A 26,630-nucleotide genomic window follows, 5' to 3' on the forward strand; every position below is an offset into this window, starting at 1 on the left:
CATATATGTCCATAAAAATATATACTGTTGTTTTGTGTATTTTTAAACGCACAAAATTGATTTTAGGTATATGTATCTTTCCCTAACATCTTGCTTTTCTTGTTTATCATTTTAAAAAACTTTTTAAGAAATATTTTATTTATTTTTAGAGAGAAGGGAAAGGAGGGAGAAAGAAAGGGAGAGAAACATCAATGTGTGGTTGCCTTTTATGCACCCCTCACTGGGGACCTGGCCCGTAATGCAGGCATGTACCCTGACTGGGAATTGAACTGGTGACCCTTTGGTTTGCAGGCCGGCACTCAATCCACTGGGCCAGACCAGCCAGGGCTAAATTATAGTGCTTACCTGTATGAATAACCTGTATGTTTCCACAACATCATTTTAATTGACTGCAGAGTATACCATATTTTAGTATTCTCCATTTACTTAAGTTATTCCACTATTATTAGACATTTAGAGTTTATCCAAACTTGAGTAACACTATGTAACCCTTCTAGAAATACCGTTGTAGCTATACCTTTGGATAAATCTTTCATTACTTTCTTAAGATAAATTCCTAAGTGGTTATTGCTGGTTCAAAGAGTATACACAATTCTTTCTCTCTATATTTTGAAATATATAGAGAAAAATATATAAATTTATACTTCTACATTTTCACATCAATGTATAAGAATGTGTTCTTTTCCAATTTGATGTAAGAAAAATGAATTCTTGCTATTTTAATTTTCATTTATTTGATTATTAAAAAGATGCAACTTATAGCTTTGTCATTAGTCACTTATTTCTTCTGTAACTTTTTTGAAGAAGCCCCTTGTCTATTTTTCTACCAGGGCATCCATCTGTTTTTTTCCCTCACACATTGAGACAATACTTACAATCCAGGTCTTTGGCCTTTTCACTATTTACCATGAAACGGTATAGAAATTTTATGAAGTAAAATCTATCAAATGTTTAGGTATAGTTTATGCCCTTGATACCCTATTTTAAAAGCTATTTCTCCACACTTTAAAAACTCCAATTTTTAATCCAAATGTTCATCTCTTACCATAATTTCCATGTATAATGATTTTTAATTCAATATACCCAAAGCTCATATAACAACATTATTATGTGTTAACAACATTTTATGTGTTACTAGTGGTGACACATAGTAAACATCTAATATGCATTAGTTACCCATGGTCCCTTATAAATGTTTAAAGTTCTTTTTCACAAACACAGTCATACTGCAGTCACACTATAAATTTTTAGAAGACAATTAAAAAATAAAATACATTAAAGATGTCATAATTCATGATGAGCTAGTGAGATGGACTTTAACTCTGACTTTAAACATTCTCATTATAATCAAGTGTAGCCCTTTACCAAGAAGTTGATAATTCTGGGGGGCCCTTCTAAGGATTTATTTTCAAATAATTAATGGACAGATTAGCATATCTAAAGTCCTATATTCTTATAAAGTTTATTCTGAGTCTATACTTATAAGCAAATTATAAAGTTTTCTTAGATGCATGAACATCTTTGAAGTAATTTAATGTATTCAGTTTGCCTTAGGATAATGTTCCCTGAATTGACAATTGTTGAGGTTTCCAAATACTGTCTTTTCATGTCTGCACAGCCTGGCTCTGATCTTGAAGCCAGCCTACACCTTCCTGCGACCCTTCTCCTTTTATGGTATCAGAAGCACAAATAGACCACGGTTTATCTTTGAAGTTCTCTAAACACAGCAATTGAGACACTTGCACAGATGCCACTGCATCTGTAAGGTCCATTTTCTTTGCAAAGAAGAAGACTGGTATTCATTGACACTAAACATCTGGATGATTCTGAAGAATATCCAGTTCTTCTTTGGCCACAACCATTCTTAATCTATCACTGCTGTCAATGACAAAAATAATGCCTTGTCCCCTGTAATAGTGTCCCCAGAGATTTCTGTATCTTCCTTGGCCTGACACCTCAAACACTGGAAAAGACAAACAGGGTAATTTGAATGTCTCTGTGCTGACGCCTATTGTTGGAACTGTATCTTGAGCTTAAGCATTTGAAGGTTTAGGTCTGTTGATGATTGTTGTTTTGACACTGTGAACTAGCCCAAGGCACAAAGCAAGAACCTCCTTCTTCAGGCCAAGCAACCCTGCAAGTCTGTCTAGTAGTCCCGTAATGTGATTCAAATATTTACAAACCAGATGGTCTTTGAGGTTAGCCCCATGAGCCCAGGAGCTGCTGAGGGACAGAAGTGGATGCACTCACCCACACCTGTCTCTGGGATGGGACTCTGGTGCGGGTGTTTCTCAGTGTTTTCCTCTCTGTGCCTCCCTTGGAAGGATCACTGGGTCAGGAGCAAAGGCACCTCTCCAAGCTCCCTCTGCAAGTTCAGTTGATGGGCAGGCTCCTGGGCATATGGTGGTCTCCCAGCAACCAGGTTTTTTTTTGCCCAAAACCACACTTCCTCCAAGGCCACAATGAGTCAGTCAGCAGCTGTCCTGCTGATCAGGTTAAAGAGCTCTTGAAAATGGGTGGTGTGCTGAACTGCTATGTTTTTGCATGGAGTTGTTAAGTTAGTTGATCTTAAAAGTTGTATCTGAACACACATTTCCTAGAAGAAACCAGTAGAAAACTTTATGCGAAGTATTATGAAACATGTTTTTTCTTTTTGTTTCTGATATTTCTCTTTGGCTTAAGTGCTCCAAGAGAAAGAATATTAGACTAGTACATAAAGAACACACAAAAATATGTAGATAAAAGTTACATTGTCCAACAGTGATAGAGGTTGGCCACCATGTGAAGTTGAAGTCTTAAACAAAGCAAATAAATGGCTTTGGGATATTTATTTTTCTACATTATATACACACATAAATATATCAAAATGTGCAATGATAGTCATACTTGCCAATGTATACTTTAAATGTATATTTTGTCAGATAGTTCCTATACCTACTGTGACAAATAATTAAATTAGATTTAATTAGTTCTTTAATAAAAATGTCTTAACCGTAAAGTTATTACAATGAAGAAACCTGGGGTTAAGGAGAAAAGCCAGAATACCATCAAAACTGAAGGACCTCAGGAGTCATCTGGTCTACCCTTCAGCCTCTGGATGTGCAAATCCTTGAATCCCTCAATTAATTCTCCTGCTGTTATGGACCTGCAGAAATGAATGGTGTCACGGACTGCTTTGACAAACTACTGATACTTCTAACTCTTCCCATATACTGAGGGGGTTGGGGAAGAGAAGCCTTGGAGGCCTGACAGTTTCTTTCAGAACTTTTAAAAGACATTTGAAATAGCTCTCCTTATTCTCCAAAGGCAACTGTCCCTAAATAAAAATTAATCAAGAATTGTATAAGTTCAGAGCTAGAGGGCTAGTGAACTGTACTTCCCTTACTGCCACACAGAAGCACCACTTTTAACCAGTAAACAAGAATAAGCACCACCCTTTATTGGAATTAGTCTGTTTTCATGACTTTTAAATAGTAAGGTCCTCAGAAACGCATTCCTTACAAAGGTTGGCACTTTCCTTGGTCCGAAGTGCTGTCGTTGGAGGAACGTAAGGTCTGACGGGCATTGCTGTGAGTCGTGGAGATAAGTCATGAGAGGCCATATTTTGATATATGGTGAAAGACTTATCTGCAATTAAATCTGTCTGAAAATTAAATGGGCTATCCAAAATTCGAGTGAACTCTCGGTCTCTGGAATCATCCAAGCAAAGACAGAATGATGATGCACCAAGCGTGTTGAGAGTGATCACTGGTTAAAAAGCTGGATAACCTTCTACTCTAAGGTTATGAATAAATGGCTCCAGTACTTTAATCTTTTCTGATGGGAGCTATATAGCTTATATTTCTTCAATAATTATCATTTATAAATTTTTCCAAATTACTTACATATATTGCATGAATTATATATATATAAGTACCATTGATAAGCAACATTTATCTATCTCTCCATATCTACATCTGTGCATACAATATATATTATAAATCAGAAACTTAAAATATTTGACAAAGGTCCAAGAGTATCCGATAGAAAAAGACAGTCTCTTCAATAAATTAGTGCTGGGATAATTGGATATTCACATGTAAAAGAACAAATGTAGACCCCTACTGTAAGCCACTGATAAATATGAACTCCAAATCAATTAAAGACTTAAAGATAAAACTGGACACCATAAAACTAGCAGAAAACACAGAAAAAAACTTCTTGGCAATGACTTTTTGGATATGACACCTAGAGCCAAACCACAAAATTACAAACAAAGGGACTACCTCATACTAAAAAGCTTCTGCACAGCCAAAGCAGTGATCAATGAAGTGAAAAGATGACCTATGGAATGGGAAAAATATAAACCACATATCTGATAAGGGGTTAATATCTAAAATATATAAAGAACTGATATAACTCAATAGCAAGAAACCAAATAATATTATTTAAAAATGGGCAAAGGACCTGAAAAGACACTTTTCCAGAGAAGATATATGAATAATCAGGTACATGAAAAGGTGATCAACCTCACTAATCATTAGGGAATCAAAACCAAAACCATGATAAAACCACGATATTATCTCATGCTTGCTAGAACGGCCATCATCAAAATACAAGATAAAAAATGTTGGCGAGGATATGGAAAAAAGGGAATTCTTGTGCATTGTTGGTGGGATTGTGGATTGGTACAGCTACTATGGAAAACAGTGTGATATTCTCTCAAAAAATTAAAAATATAACTACCATGTGATATAGCAAATTCACTTCTAGTAATATATCCAAAGAAATAAAAACAGAAATGCTCTATCAAAGAGATATCTGCACCCCCACATTCACTGCAGCATTATTTACAATAGCCAAGACATGAAAACAACCTGAGCACTCACTAGACATAGATAGATAGATAGATAGATAGATAGATAGATGATAGAAATAGATAGATAGATAGATAGATAGATAGATAGATAGATAGATAGAAAGAATGGAAAATTTTTCAGGCATAAAAAAAAAAAACCAAGAAAATTCTGCCATTGCAACAACATGGGTAGACCTGGAGGGCATTATAATAAGTGACATAAGTCAGACAGAGAAGACAAATACTGTGTGATCTCACTGATATGTGGCTCTAAAACTAACAAAAATCCCAAACTCATAGAAAAGGAGATCAGATTTGTGGTTACCAGAGACAGGGGCCTGGAGTGGGGAAACTGGATGAAGGTGGTCAAAGGTACAAACTTCTCATTATAAGACAAATAAGTGCTGGGAACTGAAGGTACAACACAGTGATTATACTAAACACTGCTGTGTGGTATATTCGAAAGGTACGAGAGTAAGCCCTAAGAATTCTCATCACAAGGAAAACAACTTTTTCTCTTTTTTTGTATCTTTTTGAGATGATACAGGTTAACTAAATTTATTGTGGTAATCATTTCATACTATATGAAAGTCAAGTTCATTATGTTGTACATCTTAACTAACACAGTGCTGCATGTCAATTATAGCTCAATAAAACTTAAAAATAAAGGCCAGTGGGAAAATACATACCATTAACAAACATAATTTGGGTCTGTTCACGCAACACCAAAAATATGCCTCAAAAGTGAAACATTAGCCAAACAATTGGTGATTTTCTCTGCATAAGGCTGAATAAAGAATTACTCCTTTTCATCATTTTCTAGTTTCCCAGGAACCTATGCTATAAATCTTGACATCAGTTTGATTTCTGTTTTCTTCCTATTCCACATGCTCACCAGGCCCTTTGCTGGCAGCTCTGCAGGACCTTTTCAGCACATCTCCCCTTTTCTGTTTGCATCACTTCCTGACTCCTCCCTTAATATCGCTCACCCAGGCCACGGCGATTGTTCCCTGGATGTTCTGCCCACCTTCATTCGCTCTCTCTGCAAACGTGCAATAAATGCCTACTGAGTTCCACTTGGAGCTACGGCAGCGAACAGCAGCGAGGCCTGTCCTCAGAGACTAAACAGCCCCTTTTCCCTGAACCCGGCCTGCACACCAGACTCATCTTCTTAAAAATCATGATGGTAAGGAATTATGTCAGTGTTTCAAAACCTTTGGTGAGTTTGCCCTCTGGAACTTAAGATTCTACATAGACCTAACCTAAAATCCCCTTCCAGGCCAATATTCCTCAATCACCTCCAGTTTTTCATTTGGTTGAGGTAACTCCGACACCAGTTCACAAACACCCCTAGTGCCCTCTGCCCATCCCCTTTTCTCAAAAGCTGTTCTCCCCACAGTGCAATGCCTGGCCGTCCTCAGGGTTCTTACTCCATGATACACTCTCATATACACCTTGTGTAGTCTCCTTCCTTGGAGTGTGAACCTGGGAGTATGATGAAATGTCAGTCCTGGGGTTAGGTCAATCATCCATTGACTTTAATCAAGAGGGTGAAGCTGACCTATTTTGCTAAGTGCTTAAGAAGGAATGGGCCCTTCTTCCCCCCACCCCAGTACTATTTAGCCCCTGCAATCTCCACACTGTTGTTCATGTCCATGAGTCCTTTTTGCTCAATCCCCCCATGTCCTAACTCCCCACTGCCACCCTTAGCTGAGGGATTGAGCCCTTCATAAGGTCAGAAAGCTTAATCCTGCTGGTCTTGAAGGGGTAAGCTCACATTGTGGATGAGGCCACTCAGCGGGGAAGAGCAAGTGGCCTCTAGGAGCTGAGGGTGACCCCAGTTGGCAGCCAGTAAGAGTGGGGATTTAGTCTTGCAGCTGTAAGGAACTGAATTCTGCCAACAGCCTGTAGGCGCTTAAATGAGGAACCCAACTTTCACATGTGACCGCAGCCCTTGCTAACACTGTGATTTCAGTCTGGGGAGATCCTGAGCAAAGGACCCAGCTAACCCAGTTCCTGACCCAGGGAAACTAGGAGCTAAATAAAGTGGTGATGTAAGCAGCTAAGTTTATGGTAATTTGTTGGGCAGCTATAGAAAACTAATAAAAGCTGTACACCAATTTCACCCAGAAATATCCTGCACATTTACTAAGATCCAGTTGAAATGTTTATCTCTTTCCTGTTTCTCTTGATTTCTCCAGCCACAAGTGATCTTTCTCTAAATTTCTACAGGACTTTCTTTCCCTCGTATGGGACTTCCTACTTTTATTATAGCCGCGTGTGCAGTCTTACTTGTCCTCCTGAATTGTAAGCTCTTGGAGAGCAGAGACGGCCTTGCATATGGACATATGCATGTTTTAGAGAATCATTGAACCAAGTAAATAGTTCTCCGGGATCTAAGAGTTAAAATTTCAGTCTTCAGCTTCACACTCATTTTTGTGTGCTTTTGTCAACTTCACGTTGCTTAACACAAGTACAGAATTTTGTGACCTGACCCTCCCTAAAACTGCTGCCCAAAAGGCGAATTCCTTTATCAAAGAGTAAACAACATGAAGTTCAAGTTGAAGGTCATTAAAACGGACTTATGAGTTAGGAAATTTGCAGACAAGCAAGAGCCCCCGAGGACTCCCTGACGATGTACAGATGTGAGGTTTGCAGGCAGCCGCTGTCATCCACAGGGGTCACTTCCTTCTTCCCAGCGCCGCATTTTCCCTCACCTGTGTGTGCTCCGGTGGGTTTAAATAAGAAATAATGAGGAGCCAGGCCCAGACAAGAGCTTCCCCGGCAGTGGGAGCATTACGGCCAGAGTTGGTTAATTGAAATCATGCATCGAACTCAGTTGCCACGGATGCGATCTGACAAAAATGATCATAGGATGAAATTGCCTCTTGCTGATCCCCACCTATCTTACATTTCAGCGTGCAGCCAGATTGAAGCAAACTGCTCCAATTTACTGCTCCCGACCTGCTGATAATGGACACTTTGCTGTGCACTCTCCCTTCATTACTGCTCAGGTCAGGGCTGTTAACAGGGACTCTTGCCACTTTTGACAGATAGTCACTACCAAGATGAATGGCGGTAGCCACATGACCACTTAGGACCAGGCCTTCCCTCTCCGGCACCTTCAAAATGCCTTTTTTTAAAAAAAAAAAATAAAAATAAAAGACCACACTTCACTGTTTAACTCTTTATTAACTAGGAGAATCAATAGAAACCAGGCAACTGTAACCTCGTGATTCCTTTACGATAGAGCTGCAATTATTTCAAAGAAACCATTTCAGAGCATTTTAAAGAGAAACTTTCCAGCAAAGCTGCCTTTGTATGTTCTGTCATATTGGGGAGTGGAAACAGGCCTGTACAGTGAATTATTTGGGGGGAGGGGACAGTGATGAGCCCAAGTTTCAGCTATGCTAAATCTGATGAAGTGGCTATTTTCTGAGTTTAAATGGGCTTATTTATGAATGGTAAAAATTATTTATTAGAGAAAATAGGCAATTTTTAATGTCACATGATGAACAGACCCTGACAGCCTGGCCCTCGATAGTTTCAATTGTTCACAAAGAACATTTTAACACAGACATTTCTAAGTATTTCTACTTCTATATATTTAGAAAGAAAAAGATAAAAGGAGAGGGGAAATGTGTGTATTATTCTGTGCTATTTTCTTTATAAATTCTATTCATTCATTTGTTTTTAGAGAGAGGGCAAGGGAGGGAGAAAGAGAGGGAGAGAAACATTGATGTGAGAGAGAAATGTCAATCAGCTGCCTCCCAGACACACACTGACTAGGGACCGAACCACAACTCAGGCACGTGTCCTGACCAGGAATTGAATGGGTGGACTTCCACTTTATGGGACAACGCCCAGTCAACAGAGCCACACCGGTCAGGGCCATGCTGTTTTATTTAATAGACAGACACACGCCATCATTCTGACAGTAAATGCTTAATGACTAAATTTTAAGAGTAAGTTAACGGGGAATAGAATACATATGTTTAATGTTCTGCAAAGCTTCTAACTTAATTCTGTATATTAACAAAATACAGTTTGTATAGAATGCTTTAGTTTTTAATCCAGTTCCTGATAAGCCCATTTGTGTTCACATTTGACAGTCAAATGAGCTCTCACAACTCTTATTAGATTTACATTGCATTGTCTGATTCACTTTGCCTCATGAAATTAGATGAACTATTAAATACCATAATCTGTTATCCTCCATTAAAATTAATTGATTTTCATGTCACTCAAGAACTAAAGAATTATCCGGAGATGGTCTCATACACTACAAGGCATAGTGGGAAGGCTGTTTTAGTCCCCACTGTTCCTAGTAAGGTCAGACAGTCCTGTGGCTCTGCTGGCTTTCCTCTCAGCAGAAGTCACCAACACGTGACTGTATTCAATAACTACACTCCACAGAGAGGAGTCGCATTCATGAAGAAGGTTTTTAAGGTGTGGATGATGCATAACACTACTCCAGGAGAGGTCTGTCATGTGGCAGGATATTTCCAGATACTCTATGGTGTTGGTGGTGGGAGAATATAATTTGAATGAACATGCTATTAAGAAAAAATAACTACCAAATAGTAACAGACATAAAAGTAAGTATAAGGGTTGCATTTGATTGTGTTCCCTGAAAAAAATCTTATTTGATATTTTGGTCCAAAGATTTCATGGCTATGTATAATAATAACTCCTGATTATGGAAAATTTATTGAGTGCCAGGCACTGTGCCAAGCAATTTCAACATGCCCTATTTCATTGAATCCTCAAATGTTCCTGTGATATGGGCTTTATTTTTTTTTTTCCTTAATCTCACAGGTGGGGAAACTGAAGCTTGGAGGGACCAAGAAATGTGTCTGAGTTCACATAGTTAATAACAAAGGAGTCGGGTGTAAACCAAAGTCGTGTTACTCCAAAGTCCAACTCCTAATAGTTATACCCACTGCCGCTCACTCCTGTAACTTCACCACACATGTGATGTGGATGGTATGAGTGGCTATTAATTGTTCACAGTTTTTATCCATTTAATGTTTATGAAGAATTCATCCTTTCACTTGTAAATTGGTTCATTCAAGGAAAAATGATCCTTGCCTTTTTAAAGTACCATCCAGTATTAATAAAATCGCGCCATGTAAACTTTAACAAAGCTCTGTGTTGGTGGCATTTTTTCCCACTGTGACCTAAAAGTGGGCAGGAGGTACTGTCTACAGATGCAGGTACTGAAGAAACTGCAACAGACAATTTAAGGGAAGGACCCAAACCATCCCTGGCTGAGTACGGAACCGCATGCTGTGGTTTGCTTGGGACTCTCTTGGTTTCTGCTGGTGCTCCTGACACAGTTAACAGGAGCCCCATTTATTCCCTGTATTGTCTGGGTAATAAATTAGGGCAACCTTAACTTTAAGGGAGCAGTTTATTTTGCCTGTTAGTGAAACCAGCTCTGTCAATTTCACGGAAATGAGCAGGCTGCTAATCGAGTGAGCTTTTGTATTTAAATACGCATGCCGGACCTGCCACACCTGACTCCCTACGCACCCTCTTCTACTGTTTCCTCTTTTCCGTTGGTCACTGTGATGGTCTTTTTGACGTGTCAACTCGGCTAGGCTTCAGCCCTCAGCTATTCAATCCAACACGCATCCAGGTGTTGCTGCGAAGGGGTTTTGTGGCTGTGATTAAAGTCCATAAGCAGCTGATTTCAAGGGAGATGTCCTAGAAAATCTGAGCAGGCATGATGCAACCAGCTGAAACGCCTTAAGACAGAGCTGAGGCTTCTCTGAAGAAATGGCACCTGTGGACAGCAGTGTCCACCTGCACCCAAAGTTTGCAGCCCATCACCTGCCCTAGGGGTTTCAGACTCACCTAGCCAGCCTCACGATCATGTCTGCCAGTTCCTCACAGCAGATGTCTGAATATATTTCTCCTGTTGGCTCTGCTTCTCCCGTTGAACCCTGACTGACACAGTCACGAACACCTGCTGAAACTTGCTTCAAATCCTTCCCGTGCTCCTCCAGACTCTTAACTTCATGCCTGGGTAATCCCACTGGCTCTCTGCCTGCCACCAAAACCAGACGAAAGCTTCGAGAGCACTATTGTCCTAATTTAGCATCATCTTTACTAAGGGCTAATAACTTGCCTCGAGCACTCTGCTAGACACTGAAGATACAAAGATGATCAAAGTGTAGTCTGTGTTTCCTAGGATCTAACCGTGTCACCCCCAGCAGAAAACTTGCCAAGTCCCCTCCGATGCCTGATGGACAAGGAAGACCAGTCAGCCAGGCAAAGCGGGCGCTGCTGATTTCAATCCGCCCCGGGACACAGATCCCACAAATGCCTAAGGCACGAGCATGGCTGTTCCCTTCAGAGCTTCCGATACGGCAGACTTATATCTGTATTCCCTGTGTTTCTCATTTTAAAGTCAGTATTTTGGTACAGGGAGCAGAAACTGGCTATTTAAAGCAGAATAGGATTTAGAGAGTTCGTTACTTACAAAACTGTGGCACGGGCTGGAGACAGGAGTCCCTGACTGGTTGGTTCCTCGGGAACCGCTTGCGGAATCCCATTTCCAAAGTGGCTCAACACGGAGGCTGCGGGCGGCGAGTACGCAGCATTCGCGGACTGAAACTTTGACCTCAGGGTCAGGGAGCTGTTGCTGGCCGCCACTGCCACCCTGCCTCTCGGCTCCTGTGATGCAAATGGCTCGTCATGGGGAAACTGCTACAGAAAAGCCAACATCTCCTTGATGACAGGAGCCAGCAGAAAACTGCTGACATAGCAGGAAGGTAGCTTCCACTCTTACATCTGGTGTGAGCGCATCTGATTGGCATCCATGACTCCAGCTGCAAGGGACTCTGGGAAACAAGGCATTTGGCTTCCCAGATGCTAGTAATACGGGAAGGCTCAGCGTGGGGCTAAAAAGGACGCTCAGCACCATCCCATGTTTCCCATCGGAGCTGGTTTTTATCCAGCCTGGAACGTTTTAATCCCTGTCTTACTCAACTAAGGATAATTTATTTGATAGAAGATCTTAAGGCCCTTAGCACTCACCATAACTTCTCGCACATTGAAGTGTTTCATAATGAATGAAACACAATTATTATTTATTCATTATTGATTAAGTCACATTTATAAATTATAATTTAATTGTCTTAAGTAAAACTTTTCTAACAAATTATAGAAACCATATCCCAGATAGTGCCCACTATAATGCCTGCACGTGGAAGGCACTCAGTATTTCATGAGTGGATGGATGAGTACAGTGCCGTTAGACAATAGGGTCTGACATGCGCACTTCATAGGCTCGCATGACCGACATTCATGTTTCTCTAGGGCACTAAGTCATTGTACTGTGATGTTTAATTTTCCATATTGTGGAAGCCCATGATATAAATATTGCCTCTCTGTTAATTTTTTGTCTCCTAGGAATTATTTTTATTGGGTGCCTCCTCCTAAAATTGCAGTATAGTGAGAACAAATTAATTACGTACAAACGTGATATAATTTTCTGAGGAAATAATACACTTCATTTTAAAAGACTAATGGTAAAGAAGATTTATGTACTCTCACACTCCTGATCGTTTATGTCTGCAGTGAGCAGAAAGGCAGATCAAATCAAAGTGAGAGGAGGTGGGGACAAACTTTGGTGTAACCACAGTGGTACAGTCTGCATGTTTGTTCACCCCTCATCCTCCTTGCCCCCACCGCCCCCCCACAATTCATATGTTGAAATCCTAAGACCCAACGTGATAGTCTTAGGAGGTGGTGACTTAGGCAGGTGCTTGGGGCATAAGGGTGGAGCCTTCACAAACAGGATTAGTGTTCCTACAAAAGAGACCCCACAGAGCTCACCGGTCCCTTCTGCCAGGTAAGGACACAGCAAGAAGACTGCAACCTGGAAAAGCTCCCTCACCTGATCGCCCTGGCACCCTGAGCTTGGACTTCCAGCCTCCAGAGCTGTGAGCAATAATTTTCAGTTGTTTATAAACCACCTAACCTGGGTTGTTTTGTTACAGCAGCACAAATGGACTAAGGCACATGGCAAATATAAAAAAACTGCCAGGGAGAATAGAAAGATGGCCTTTGCGTAGATGGAATAAAGTTCTACAGGAGAGAATTATTGTTAGAATGCATTTCATCCCCCTGAAATCTGTCCTCACACAGGTGGAGCACTTGTCATGCACACAGTGCCTCTTATGCAACTTTCAATGGATGGAAAAGAATGCTGCGGAAGTGGGTAATTTGGCACCTGCACTGCAGGCGCTGCTGTATGTAATAGGCCCTGTGATGAGCTGCCCAGAGGAGAGCCAGTTGTATTTCGTACACACTGCCTGAGCTCTTGCCTCAGGTGTCTCTCCGTGGGCTGGTGAGTTGATGATCCTGGAGAGGCTAGTTTGCCGTGTTCATCTTAAATTAGGGGCACACGACACTTTCAAGACATCTTCTAACCATTTCTGTAGAAACCCTCATTCATTAAAATTAATTTTCATTTCTTAAATTATATATTTCTTTTCTATTAAACTGAAGCTGCTATAATATGATACACATTTTCCAATAGAGGTCTTGGCTGAGAAATTTTTCTTGCAATAACTCACTCTGTTAATACTTTCATTCCATCATGCCACGCTCACTTTTAATATCCTATCTCAGGGTTTCTCAACCTTGGCACCAAGAGCCTTCTGGACCAGATCCGTCTTTGTTGTGGGGGCTGTTCTGTGTATTGTAGGATGTTTAGCAGCATCTCTGACTTCTACCTACTAGTTGCCAGTAGCAAATTCCTTCTCTGCCACTTCCACCCCCCATTTGGGATAATTAGAACTATCTCTAGATATTGGCAAATGTCCCCTGGTGGGCAAAACTGTCTCCTGGTTGAGAATCATGAATGTAGCTCTTCAAGGTCAAAGTTTTGGGTGATGAAATAGCTATTGCTGGAAATCAGAACAACTGGCTGTATCTTCATATGATTAGAGAAAACTATGATTTCTTTTTGTGTGTATGTGTGATGTAAGACAGAGCATGGTTATATAAATCCATGAGAAGTCACTCCAACACAAATTTTCCCACCATTTTAGAAAGATACATCTGAGGGGCCTGGCACCCACCTACAACCTCTGTGTTTCTGCACTAGATTCCAAATAACTACGGCAATCATGTAACTATGAGCTGTTTGAAATTTGCATTTCAGTACTGCACCAAAATTTCATTAGACTTTGTTCATTTTGACTCCAAACTGAGCAAACTCAGGTTAGTGAGGTCAGCTGCTCCCTCAGGCTTACACGGGAAGAAACCACCACGGAGCCTGCAGGAGACTCGCTCTTATTTTTCATGGAAGAGAGATGTGTTTGAGTTATACTGTCATTGCCACCATTCCTTTAGCTCCTCAAATATTGGGTTAGCCAAAAAGTCCATTATGTGTTTTCCATAGAATGTGAGACATTTTTCATTTTGCATTGGTAACTTTATGGATTTGTATATTTTAGTAGGTCAACTATCTCCAACTACTGGCTTCTAGTGGGTAGAGCCAGGGGTGCTGCTGCACATCTTCCAATGCATACGACAGCCCCACAGCAGAGAATTACTTGGCCAAAATGTTGATAGTACCAAGAAACTTCCCAAACCACTTTTGACACATTCAATTTGTCACAGCATCTTCTCCATACATCATACAAATTTTTTTGCATTACAGTTACATTCTTACTTTTCTTGAAATAATAAAGCATAGTACACTGAAAATGTTGTGTATTTTATTCTATCTTCAATATTAAAATGGGTGAATAAAAATTCAACAATTTTGATAAGTTTTTAAAAAAAGTGCATGCTGATAAGACAGCTGTCACAATACAATCTAACAACATTGTTTTAAATGAAGTTAGAGACCACTAAGCACTGCTAGAGCTATCATATAGACTGGTGAATGTAACAGACTTTTTGGCCAAACCAAGAGAAAAACTTGAGTGGGGTGGGGGTCTGTCTTACAGCTTTTACAAATGTCCAGCAGGCCAGGTCATTTGACTGACCCTTACAGGGAGGGGGCTTTTTGAGTGAGGCTTTCTCCAATGGCACTTGGGCAGATTCCACATTGCTCATGATTTCAGTGAGCCACAGCCAAGAAGATCTTCTGACTTGTCATCCTCTACCTTTTGCCCAACCTCTTCAGAGTTTTGGTTTTTAGTCACAGAGAAGACCTCATGTACTGGGTCTTTGTATCTTTCTTTTAAAACATGGATCTCTCTGTGGTTTAAAAATCCATTTTCAACTATCTGCCACATGAGTACAAGGAGCCTCTGTTTTTTTACATCTTTCCCAAACTAAATTGGGGCTCAATGGCATAAACATTCTGTCATTGCTTTTCAAGAACACAGTCACTGAGAAGGTGACGACAGATGCAGCCGGAGGTTACTAATGTTTCCTTTGCTTGTGCTAGAAAAGCCTGCTGTAACCCGCTGGCCATTGGGAGTACTCTTGGATGACCCCCCTGCTTCCTTTGCAACACCTACAAAAGCAAGAAACTCTTTCCTGTACAGGCCCTGAGCTGAGATGAAGCAATCCATAACTTTCTGGATTCCCCAGCATGTCTGGCCCATGGTTAGTCTTCCAGTAAATCCTTGATCTCTGCAATAAGGCCTGCATTCTCTTGGGTGGGATCGGCCTGTTTCATGATTCTCAGCATTCACTGCATCCACCTCTGCTCAACATATATCTCAGGGAGTTCCTGAAAGCATCGGGTAACACTTGGGTGGGATCGGCCTGTTTCATGATTCTCAGCATTCACTGCATCCACCTCTGCTCAACATATATCTCAGGGAGTTCCTGAAAGCATCGGGTAACAGTGCGAGGCCCAAAGGAAGCCAAGTCGAAGGTCAAGTGTGTCCTTCCTTACACCATCATCAGCAAAGCCACCTGTGATTCCCTCATGACCCACCCGTAGTATGGATTGCCTACATAGAAGAATGTAAAGGGTCAAATTTGTCTTTAAACACATCTAGTTACTAAGGAGCCATGAAGCTAAGCATGACCCACAGGGAAATGAAGCCATAGATTAATAAAATGATGCACACCTGCCCCCTATTGTTTTGCACTTTCAGGGCCTGAGCTATAACTGATTCAGGAAGAGTCCCACATTAACATACTGCTACACTTATACCATAAAGACTAAGTTGGTATAAAAATGTCTTTGCAAATTCCAGCATTCAAAGCCAAGAGGTCTGTGATCCCCAATTGTCTCTGACAGCAAAACAGTTCTGTGTGCAGAATGGCTACAGTGCATCAGACACAAGGGGACCCTAATTCTTTACAGCCTGCTGTGCCAAAGGGCTTCCAAGTCAGCTTCACAGAGAAGAGGCGTCATGAGAAATGACCCCTGGGAGGTAAAAACAAGGGCAGATTTGGGGGAGATTGGAAGCCACCTTTGTTGCCTCCTGCACAGGTTGGAGTGTTCCTGACCTAGAAGCAATACTGGGAGGTGAAACACCTTCAGATTCCTTTCAACTAACTTCCGCATGGATGGTCACTTAACAGGAAGTAGGTGCCCATGGAAACCCATGGCTTTCTTATACTTGACCTTCGGGAGACTCCTCCCTCTCCCCGATTCCTTTACAGGGACAAAGTCTTAGGTTAACCTGGTGAGTAATTGCTTTAACACGTATTTATTGGCACCTATTAAGTTCTAGGTATTAGACATACAGCACTGAGCAAAGTAGACCTAATCTGTCCTCATGGAGCGCACATTCTAATTAGAGAGCAAATGACGTCCAGTGATTTGAGATCTTACTATGGCCAGGTATGGTTTTAACCATTTTACTTGTATGAGCTCATTCCTTACCAACCCCATAATGTAATTACTATTACTATTTCCATTTTGCAGGTGCAGTAACTGACGCTCAGCAAGCTGAATAACTTGCCTGGATACCCCAGTTCTAGAGTCAGCCATCCCAACCACTCTCTTATCATTGCGGTAAGAGGGTGGACCTAATAGCAGGAGGAATTACAATGGCAAGGCAACTTGTTCCGTGTGAATTTGGAGACTTTGGTGCCAGCGATGTAATGCCTAAAGGCCATTCTTGAATGTTCGGTCTTGATTCAGCCAGGCTGTGTTCACTCTGCTTATGCAACTTCGTCCCTGTGAGACCTCACCAGGGAACCTGATCTGTTCGTCCAGTGTTCAGGAGCTTTTGTCCCTGAAGCCCAGGCTCGCTCAAGGCTCCCTGCACCTGAGAACCTGTTTGTCAGGAAGAGAAGCGTGGTGGCACTTGAACTTTTTTATGTCACGCGGCTCACGGTGGAAGAGTCCAGAAGTGAACATCCCTGAGCGTACAGGGAAGAGCCGCAGTCACAGGATGACGAAACTCAAATCGCATGGGCAGAAACGAAGCCACCCAAACACACGCACACACACTTACCCACTTGATGCCCAATAAGAACAACAAAACCGGCCCCGCACAGCAAGATGGGTAAGTTTGCAGTGAGAACAAAGGCAGCTGTAAATATTTCCAAGAGCCAATAAAAAGAAGATGAAGAAGAAGGAAGAAAAAAAAAACCAGGACTGGTTAGCTCTCCACTGCAATGGGCTCCATAAAAGCTTTTATTGTTAAGAGAGTTACTTTACTAAGAGCTATATGAAGAAAGCCGAATGAATGCGAAAAATCGCATGCCATAACCTGAGCTGAAAGACGATTATCGTCCTCTGCGTCCTGTATTTCGGAGCAAGGCAGTGCTGCTATTAGAAGATACTATTGTAGTTAAAGAAAAGCTTGTTTTGTACTTTTCTCCCCCTTCTGGGTAAACAGAAAGTCAATATAGATTTCTCCTCTGTGCCAGTCCACTTATTTGAACAATTATTTTGAAGTTATAATCCAATCTTACTGTCTTTCCAAAGGGATGGCTCCTGTGAACTTTTCCGGCAGAGCTCTGCACTCACGACTGGCTGACCCAAGAACTGCATTATTTTTAGCACGTATTCCTTCCCTTCCCATCTGCCCCTCACCCCCTCCCACCCCCATTCTTTAGCCATCTGTTTGTTTTGTTGTTGGCTATTAACAGGGGAGCGGGTGGCATTTAAGGGAATTGACCCATCTGCACTTCAACCATTCAAAGGCGAGCCAACTAAAATTGTAAAAAAAATAGAAAACTGGATTTTTTTGGAGGGGGGAGAAGCATTATTCCCTTGGGCTATTAGTGCAGTTTTCCTGTATTCTCTGTTTGAAGGACCTTGCCGTGTCCTTTTTCGGGTGAACGAAGGCAGTACAACCTTCCAAAATGTCAATGTCAAGGGGGAAAAGTGGTAATTGAGAAGATAGTATTGTTGAGCAGATGTTAATTGTTGATGTTACTGAAATTCTATTCTGTGCCATTAATATAGTCTTTGATAATACTTGACCTACTATTGCCCTGAGTTTACTCTGACGAGGAGTTGTCAAAATCCCAGCCGCATATGCGGTACATGTAACGATATGGTGTGAACTGTTTGGAAGGTCCAAATAAAATCAGGACTAAACTAGTCTGATCACAGCTTTAACACCTTTTAAAGACTCTCCTAAGTATGTCAAAAATATTTAGATAAAATACGTGGCAACTTGCTTTTCACAGATTATATAATCAACAAATTCCATTTCAGTAAGCGGCACGTTGACTCAACCTTGGAAGTGGCAACCCGGCTCTTCCTCCCGCACCCAGGACACTCTCTGCCTCCCTGCCACTCTCAGGACTCACGTGAGCCTAAGCAAGTGAGGGACCCTGAAGCTTAAAGCTCATTGGCACCATGTGAAGCCTGCCTTTGATTTGTTGCCTTGTGTTGCATAAAGTAGAAGGATGGTAAAAATGCAGAATTTGTATACACCTTCCATGTGGTTGGAAGTATGGGAGGCAGAGATACTGAAAAAGATTATCCGTGCTTTTGATTTCTTTTTGAAACAAGCACATAAGAAGCCATGTGAGTGGAGTCTGAGTCAAGAGAAGCAGACAAGACTCTTGTTCATCACAAGTGCTAGGTCCACTAGGTGAGGGACAAAGTAGGGGAGGAGAATAGCAAGCACTTCTGATGGGACTAGTGAGGTCTACCAGGAAACAGAACTCAATTTTCCTCCTTCTTGTATCTAATCCACACATCCTGTGGAAGGGCCCTGAGTAAATATTGTGAGTATCCTGGATATGTTTTGAAGGCAAAACCAATAGGATTTACCAATGGTTTGAGTGTGTGTATCGGAGAAAGAGAGGAGTCAACGATGAGTCATATATTCTTGGACCTTAGCATCTAAAATGATGGCGTTGCTGTTTACGGGAAGAGAATGAATGGGTAGGGAGAGAGGAGTTCAGTTTTGAACATGTTTGATCTCCAGAGGGAGACAGATACGGAGTAGGCAATTGGACTCACAAATCTGGAAGGAAGTCAGGGGGAGAAGTCAGGGAAAATGGGGGACTAGTAAGTGCTTAACAACTGGCTCTGTGAGGGGGTAGAATGAGAGGCCCAGTATCTAATGTCTGCCAGTTACTTTGGTGTAAATACTTCACTATGGTTGATTTCTAGTTACTGACATGGAGTTGCTGTCATTGAATATGGGGTTGGGAAGAAAACGTGACCTTGTGAGACCAGGCAAGCTGCCTCAGGCACATCACTGGGAACAGAGACATAAATTTAGGAGTTACCGCATGAAAAGCCATGAGACTGAATGATGTCTCTTAGGAAATGAACACAGATAGAGACAATATTTAAAAACTGAGCTGTAGTTCTTCAGATGTTAAGAGTTTAGAAGGTGATAAAGAAACAGAAAAGAGGAAACAAAGAAAGAAACTACGAAAGGGTTTCAAGGAGGAAGTGGTCATCTATCAAAGGCTACTGATGGGCCAGATGAAGGCTTAAAATAGGCCACTCATTCCCCTCTGTAACCTTGATAGCAGCATCAGAGCAGTAAGGGAACAAAAGCCTAAGATGACTTATCCTCACCAGCTTCTCGAAATAGAAAGAGGCTGGGGTGGCTTTGGCAGCCGAACCCTGTATTAAAATCTTTAAAATGCATTTTGGACCTTTGATTTAGAGCAGACTTCAAAATCACAGGATGTCAGGACTGGAAAAGAATTTGATAGATCTCCAGGCTCCAAGTGGCTCACAGCCCTACGAAGAAGGAGAGGGGGGGACCAGTCTAGGTTCAATAATTTGAAAAGGTATTTTGAAATCTATACAAACCTCTAATCATTGTAATTGCCTGTTGTTTTGTGTGAGTCTGTGAATAAAAATCAGGGCATTTCACCCAGGCTCACTGACCAACACCTCATTTCCACAGCACTGCAGAGGTTGTGTGGAAGTTTGGGAGGACATCTTTTTCTCAGAGTCTGAGCGGGTGTTACTAGCTCCTGCTTTACATTCATTGTTTCCTCTGCCAGTTCTCATCCTTCTAGTGTTTAGTATGACTGTGATGCAGGCATCCAGGATACACAGTACTCCCAGGTGAATATCAGCATTTCTCTATCTTTAGGCAATCTAATTCTAGGCAAAAATCTATTACTTATGCAATCTTGCTTCAGGGGTAGAGTTAATTTTCCTTGGCACAGCTTTTTGCTATCCTTCCCTTCATTTACTCACTCATTCACTCATTCATTCATTCAAAACACAGTGAAGAGGAGTGGTTATGGGGAGGAGGTGGAGAGGAAAAGTTTTCCATAGGGAAGATCAGCAGGTGCAAAGATAAGGAGGTATCAGAGAATGTGTCATGTTCAGGAAACGAAATCATTAAGTAAGACCACAGCATGTAGGTGTGGGATTGGTGAGCTGTGAGACTAAAAATGTAGGCTGTACCCTAAAGGCCTTAGAAGACGCTGAAAGGTTAGATTTATTTTTTTAATAGAGAAGTTATTTCAAAAAAAAAACCCCTCGAAACCCAGGGCCCTTACCACTGGAAAATTTGGTAAGCTACCCACATTTCACTGAATCCTTAAATTCTTTCATATAGTTTGATTCTAATTTGTCTTTAAAACTTCCTCCCTTTCCACCCTTCTGTCCACAAAGGAAGAAGTCAGCAGCTCTTCAAGAGTTCTTGCCAAACAAAGGCTAAATCAGGCAATATGTATTGGAGTAGTTCTGAGATTTCCAGGATTTTGCTGGATTTTTAGAATTTTTGCCAAAAAGCACCTTTTCCCTGGCTGGGTGGCTCAGTTGGTTGGAATGTCATCTCGTAAACCCAAAGGTTTGTGGGATTGATTCCTGGTCAGGGCGCGCACCTGGGCTGTGGGTTAGAGACGACCAATGGCTGTTTCCCTCTCTCTAAATCCAACAAACATATCCTCAGGTGAAGACTGAAAAAAAAGAAGCGATTTTTTTCAGTTTCACTTTCTGGGGGATCATGAGATAAAATTTTAGTCCTGGATCTTCAGATTACTTGCTCTATCCAGTTAGAGCCAGATAAAAACATTTCGATATGTCTTTTGTAGCCAAGGGGCTAAGGACCATCTGAAACAGGTGTCAGGATGGAGTTATTACATGGACAAATGTAGATGAAAAGGGAAAGTTCTTGAGTTTTACAGGTATTTACATTTCATTTTATTTTTAAAAATAAAGCTAGTGGGATGTAGCAGTTCTTTTTTTTCTTTTCTTTTCTTTTTTAAGTCAGAAAGAACTTTTTGTTTGCTGACGCAGTGGAGACTCTTGAATGTTCCCAAGGCTGAGCCCTGTGGCCAAGCGAGAACAGCGGGAAGGTGAAGGCCCTCCCTCTGCCATCACAGAGCTGGTGAAGGACAGTGTCCCCTGAGTCAGCTGGGCTTGCTGGGTGCCCCTGCCCTTTGCTCCCCAGAGCACACATGTTGACCCACAGGGGTCAGTTCCTGAGGAACTAGGAGCAATGAAGGTGCATGTGGGGAAAAAAAAACAGCATAGTAGAAGCAAAGTCTCCTCCCTTACCTACTCTCTGTGCCAGACTCAGGAACCTGGGTAATAATGCTCTGTCTTTTGAGGGAGAATTTAGGCTTAATTATCCCATTATTCTAGGATTAGTGCTCCTCTTTTTAGAGCATGGGATGCCCAGGGCAGTGGCTCTCTGCTTCACAAGGCTTACTAAGCGCTTGTGGAGGCTGTTCTAAAGGCAGATGCCCCTATTCCTGGCAATGTCCTCAGAGGTTTGGGAGCCGGTGGGCCATCTCCCCACCTTCCTGATCAGATCCTGACATAGGGATGCACCTCAAAGTGAGTTGCAAATCATACTACCTTACGGAGAAGAAGAGCTCTGAAAGTTACTTTCTCTTTAATTGGATGAATATCAAGCCCCAGGTTTCACAAGCAGGCTCTGCCCTTGCCGGGCATATGTGTGTGTTTTCTGGGTAGGGGTGTCAGGGAAGAAAAGAGAAAGGGGAAAAGAGAATCTGAATCTAGACTCAGTCTCAGGGAGGAGGGGGAAAGGACCCATGGCCCACTGGGACTGCCTGGCATGTGAGACCCCACATCCCAACCGCTGAGACGGGATTTCAGAGATAAGCTGCTTCCCGGAGGTTTATGTCGATTGATATGCTTTCTTGTGTTCCAAAGACTAGCGAAGTAAGAGAAATACAGCCTGGTAATTAGCAAATAGCCAGGGAACCTGGAAAACATATGACAGGTAAGAGGATTTATTAAAAGTGATTGAGATGAGCCTATTTTTCAGAGTTCAGTGTTTCACCAGCAGAATATAAAGGGGAAAAAAATCCAGGATTTAGTTTTACATTTCACGTGCTTGGTTGAAATGAGAATACTTCATAACCAAGCATCGTTTGTGTCTCTTCGGCTGTGGGAAAGTGTTCACTGAAATAGCTATTAAATATCAGAATACATTTCATTTCTCCCCACCTAATATTTCCAAACTCTATGCCGACACAAAAAGACATAGCAATGTACTGAAGCAAGGGATTCCAGTGAACAACAATCCCAGGTAAATAGAATAGAAGAGAAAGGAATAGATGAATAGAAGAGATTTGTTTTCTGATCTTTCTAACTTAGTTTTCTTTCTTTTTTAAATTTTGTTCTCCAGCCCTCATTAGGTATCTAGAACCTCCTGCTTTCTCCTTTTCTTTATGAGAGAAAAATAATTATATACTAATTTATACTCAGATGTAAATGACTGATAATGCCTAATTTATTACATTTCTGACAGTAGTGCAGTATAATTTGAATCAAATGGAAAAAGAAGATAGGCATGAAATTAAAAGTCCTTGACCTGGTGGGGGAAACATTTTCCTGGGTCCTGAAATCAGCCCCGCTCTCCTTTCTTTAGTCAAGCAGTTGAATTATGTCAGCCCTCTGCGTACTGACTCTCCCCTTCAACTCATTCACAAAATACCACTCTGCCAGTAAGACATGCTCCGAACTCTTTCTAGCAGGCAGGTTTTCTTTTCCACGTCTATGGGAAAATGAGAGTTGCCCAAAATGAAACAAAAGAGACAGTAAAAAAAGAATGACGACCAAGAAACTAAACCTTGAATGCAGTTGCTCAATAATACCGAAAGAGAAAACTCCACACATACCTGGAGCTCTAATTAGGCAGGGCTGACACGAAGGCTTCATCACGTCAGACTGCACGGGGTTGCTTGTGGAGCTACAGTCGAATATTTTGTTCATAACGAGACCTTATTGGGTTTGGTTGCTGTAAGCTTTTCAGCTTCTAATTATGGTGTTTAGAAGACAATGGAGACAGCTTAAAATAATAAGAATGCTGCTAAAACTAGTAAGATTGCTGCGGGGTTACAAAGAGAAATGTTGGCTCTCTGTGTAGAGTATACATTTAACCTGTCAGCAAACAGAGCATTTTACAGGTAAAATGTAAAGGGAGGCATTGAGGAGCCATCGCGTAAATGATGAGGTTTTTCGTTTTGCTTTCCAAACGAGCTGCTTAAGTTATAATACTAGTTTAATATAAATTAGAGTTTACCCTTTTGAAACCACTTGCAATTTGCTTGTGTTAGGCCGCAGGTCATTATGATGCAAAGTTAAAGGTTCCTGGAACATAATGTGATTCAGGCCTGCATTCTTGTTGCCGTGTCCAATTCAGCTGAAAATGAGAATTATAGTGAGAGCATTTCCTGGTCTTTGACCCTTCGTGTGAGCTTTTTAAAAGCAGGGTTTATGCAGAACACTAACCTCATTCTCAGACATCCTGTTCCTACTAATATTCGCTGCACTAAAAGTCTTAAGTAAATTGAAAACTGTTTAAAAATACCTCATTCCAAGTTTAAAAACAGTGGGCACCTACCTTCTGATTTTCTTCCTTAACCTACAAAAAGATTTGCCTGTGAAGTGGATGATATTTCAGTGTTTTAAAGGGTCTCTCTCTTTTCTTTTGCTGCCACAAATGCAGTCGGGCCACACAAAGGGCAGTTGTTTTACAATCTGTGGCAGTAACAGACTGGGGAAAGACAGGAACCGTAACAGGAAAATAACGTGTAATGCGTAAGTAGGTTTTATAGGCCACGCTCAGTTCTAAAGACTTTAAAATAAACTAATACATGTAATCTTTGTCAATAACTCTGCCATAGGATCCTCATTTTGCAGATGAGGAAACTGAGGAACAGAGAGCTTGAGTCACTTGCCCAAAGCCACACAGGCCAGTGACCGGCAGAGAGGAGATGTGAACCCCAGAGATCTGGGTTCCTCACTTTTCACCCCTGCCTTTCAGGATGGCAGATGATCTGAGAGGACCATACCGGGGCTCCTGGGGAGGGTGTTATATGACACAGAAAAGACACTTCTAAAATAAATTTCATGATAAATAGGTTTGCAAGACACCTGCCTGCTCCCCTCCAACATACAGGGTCCGGCAGAAGTCACACCACTGAGTGTGGTTGGTGGGGCACCTGAATGTCTCGCATAAGATGGGCAGCAGTTGGGACGTTTCACCTAAAATGGCATATGGTGTGCTTGGGTGCGATATTATTATGTTACAGAATTACATCCTTACGGCTTTGAAATAAAAGATTTTTTATGTAATTAAAAAGGGGGTGTTATTTGTGCCAGACCCTGAATGTAAAAGGACAAATTCAAGAAACAAATGAGAAATCTAAGCCTTTTCTTTTCTGTTTTGTTTTTAAAGGTCATTTAGAGTTAGGCTGAGAATAACTGAGATTTGATGAACTACCACACACATGTACACTGTACACCTGGTCAGAGCAGGATGTTTCCTGAGACCATATTATTTATTACCGTGGGGCCAGGAGAAGCCAAAGGACCAGCTGTGCCTGGTACCGTACCTGGTAGGTCTACCTCAGTGACCAAGGGCCCATTCGGCCACTGACAAGCTCCTGGGCTCTCCCCCCACTCTCTCAGCCTAAGTGCACTTTCTGGAGAAACACTTTTTGCAGGAGGCAAATGCTGATCATCAGGAGACTGGAGGGATCTGAACACACTTAACTCAGTGTTCCAGCATATTGCCAAAGGAATAAAAGGAACAATACAAAGAAAAAGTAAGGATTGAAAACAAACAAAACACAGCAACTACAAACCTTTGGTTCCCCAAACACCTGTCCTGAGGCTGCTGGGAAAAGCTAATTGGTGTGAGTTCCGCTTGCCACTCAGTCCGAGAGGATTTGCAGGGCCAGGTGGAAATGCCCTGGGGCCTTGGAAGCTCCAGAACATCAAGGCATTGAATAGATCCCCAGAGACTTTTCATCTCTGTGTAAAGAACATTTTCTGCCCTGGCCACTACTGGGCTAAACCAAATGGAGGGTCACTGGGGATACAGGAGACTCCAGGGGTTGGAAGCTTGGCGGACAGACCCAACAACATAGTAACAGTTGCATGGAATAATTGGGTGTCCCACACGCCCTATGCTTATAGAGTTATTAGCTTGAGAAATTCTTGCGCACTGCACACAAAGACTGGGGCAGTGGCTCTGATGAAATTCTACTTTAAAGGCAGATGTGTAAAGTGTTAAAAGAGTGAGAGGTCTAGAACCCAGGGTCAGCGATGTATTGCCAGGACACTAGACACATCCGTGTTACCAGATCCCTCCGGGCTGCTATGCAGAGAAACAGAAGTGAAGGCAAGGAGGTCTGAGGCGCCAACGTGTTCACGTCCCTGGGAGCCTGTGTCTCCCGCTCCTTCCCTCACTGCTGTTGTCCAGAAAGCACTGCAGGCGGGAGACGGGAGGTGGTGGGGCCAGGAAAAGCATGTTTGGGAGAGCGGAAAGGTAAACAACTAGGGAAATAGAGTCAAGTGGCGGAAGTGGAGCGATAAAGAGTAATAGCCTTGCCCTGGCTGGTGTGGCTCAGTAGACTGAATGTTAGCCTGCAAACCACAGGGTTGCCAGTTCGATACCCAGTCAGGGCATATGCCTGGATTATGGTCCAGGTCCCTAGTAGGGGGTGTGCGAGAGTCAACCATACACTGATGTTTCCCTCTCTCTAAAAATAAATAAATAAAATCTTTAAAAACAGAAAGAGTAATAGTCTCAGGAGAAGCCTTTCCAGGGAGGGTGATGCACGAACACGATTATGCTTCTCACCTAATGCGGTCGTAAGGGGCTCGGACCAGGAGCCAGGAATGCGGGTTCTGCCTCAGGTCCGGTCCTCTGAAAGGCACATCACTTGTCCCCAGCCTCGTTTGTTGCAAGCACCACAGGTGTGCCTTATAGCGGCCTTATAGAAGTGTCTGAGGTCAGGTTCCGGGGGACAGATTTTGTCATAGAAGTTTACAAACAGGAAGTTTGTCACATTTCTCAGGATGACTGATGCCTTTGGGGATGTGAAGGAAACCGGACTGTGCGGGGCAGGGCGGGGCAGGGCGGGGCAGGGCGGGGCAGGGGGCGTGGAACTGCAGCCCACGTGCAGGAAAGGCCTGGGTCAGCCCCGCCTG

At 42.0% G+C, this 26,630-nt stretch overlaps 1 long non-coding RNA gene and 1 pseudogene across 2 annotated transcripts; both read right to left on the reverse strand.

Annotated features, from left to right (window-relative positions):
• Positions 1-1,137: 1,137 nt before the first annotated feature.
• On the reverse strand, positions 1,138-11,397 carry LOC114507290 (annotated as a pseudogene).
• An 11,001-nt stretch (positions 11,398-22,398) lies between these two features.
• Positions 22,399-25,535, reverse strand: LOC118497048. 2 transcript variants are annotated; one of them, XR_004899598.1, is made up of 3 exons: positions 24,981-25,535; positions 23,309-23,832; positions 22,399-23,184 (listed from the first exon to the last, which is right to left on the reverse strand). It is a non-coding gene; the product is annotated as an uncharacterized LOC118497048 (long non-coding RNA). The 2 variants fall into 2 exon arrangements; XR_004899597.1 differs by lacking the exon at positions 24,981-25,535 and having other exon boundaries at positions 23,309-24,568.
• Between the last annotated feature and the right edge of the window lie 1,095 nt (positions 25,536-26,630).

Source organism: Phyllostomus discolor, chromosome 10, assembly GCF_004126475.2.
Source record: "Phyllostomus discolor isolate MPI-MPIP mPhyDis1 chromosome 10, mPhyDis1.pri.v3, whole genome shotgun sequence".
In the NCBI taxonomy this organism is placed as follows: domain Eukaryota; kingdom Metazoa; phylum Chordata; class Mammalia; order Chiroptera; family Phyllostomidae; genus Phyllostomus; species Phyllostomus discolor.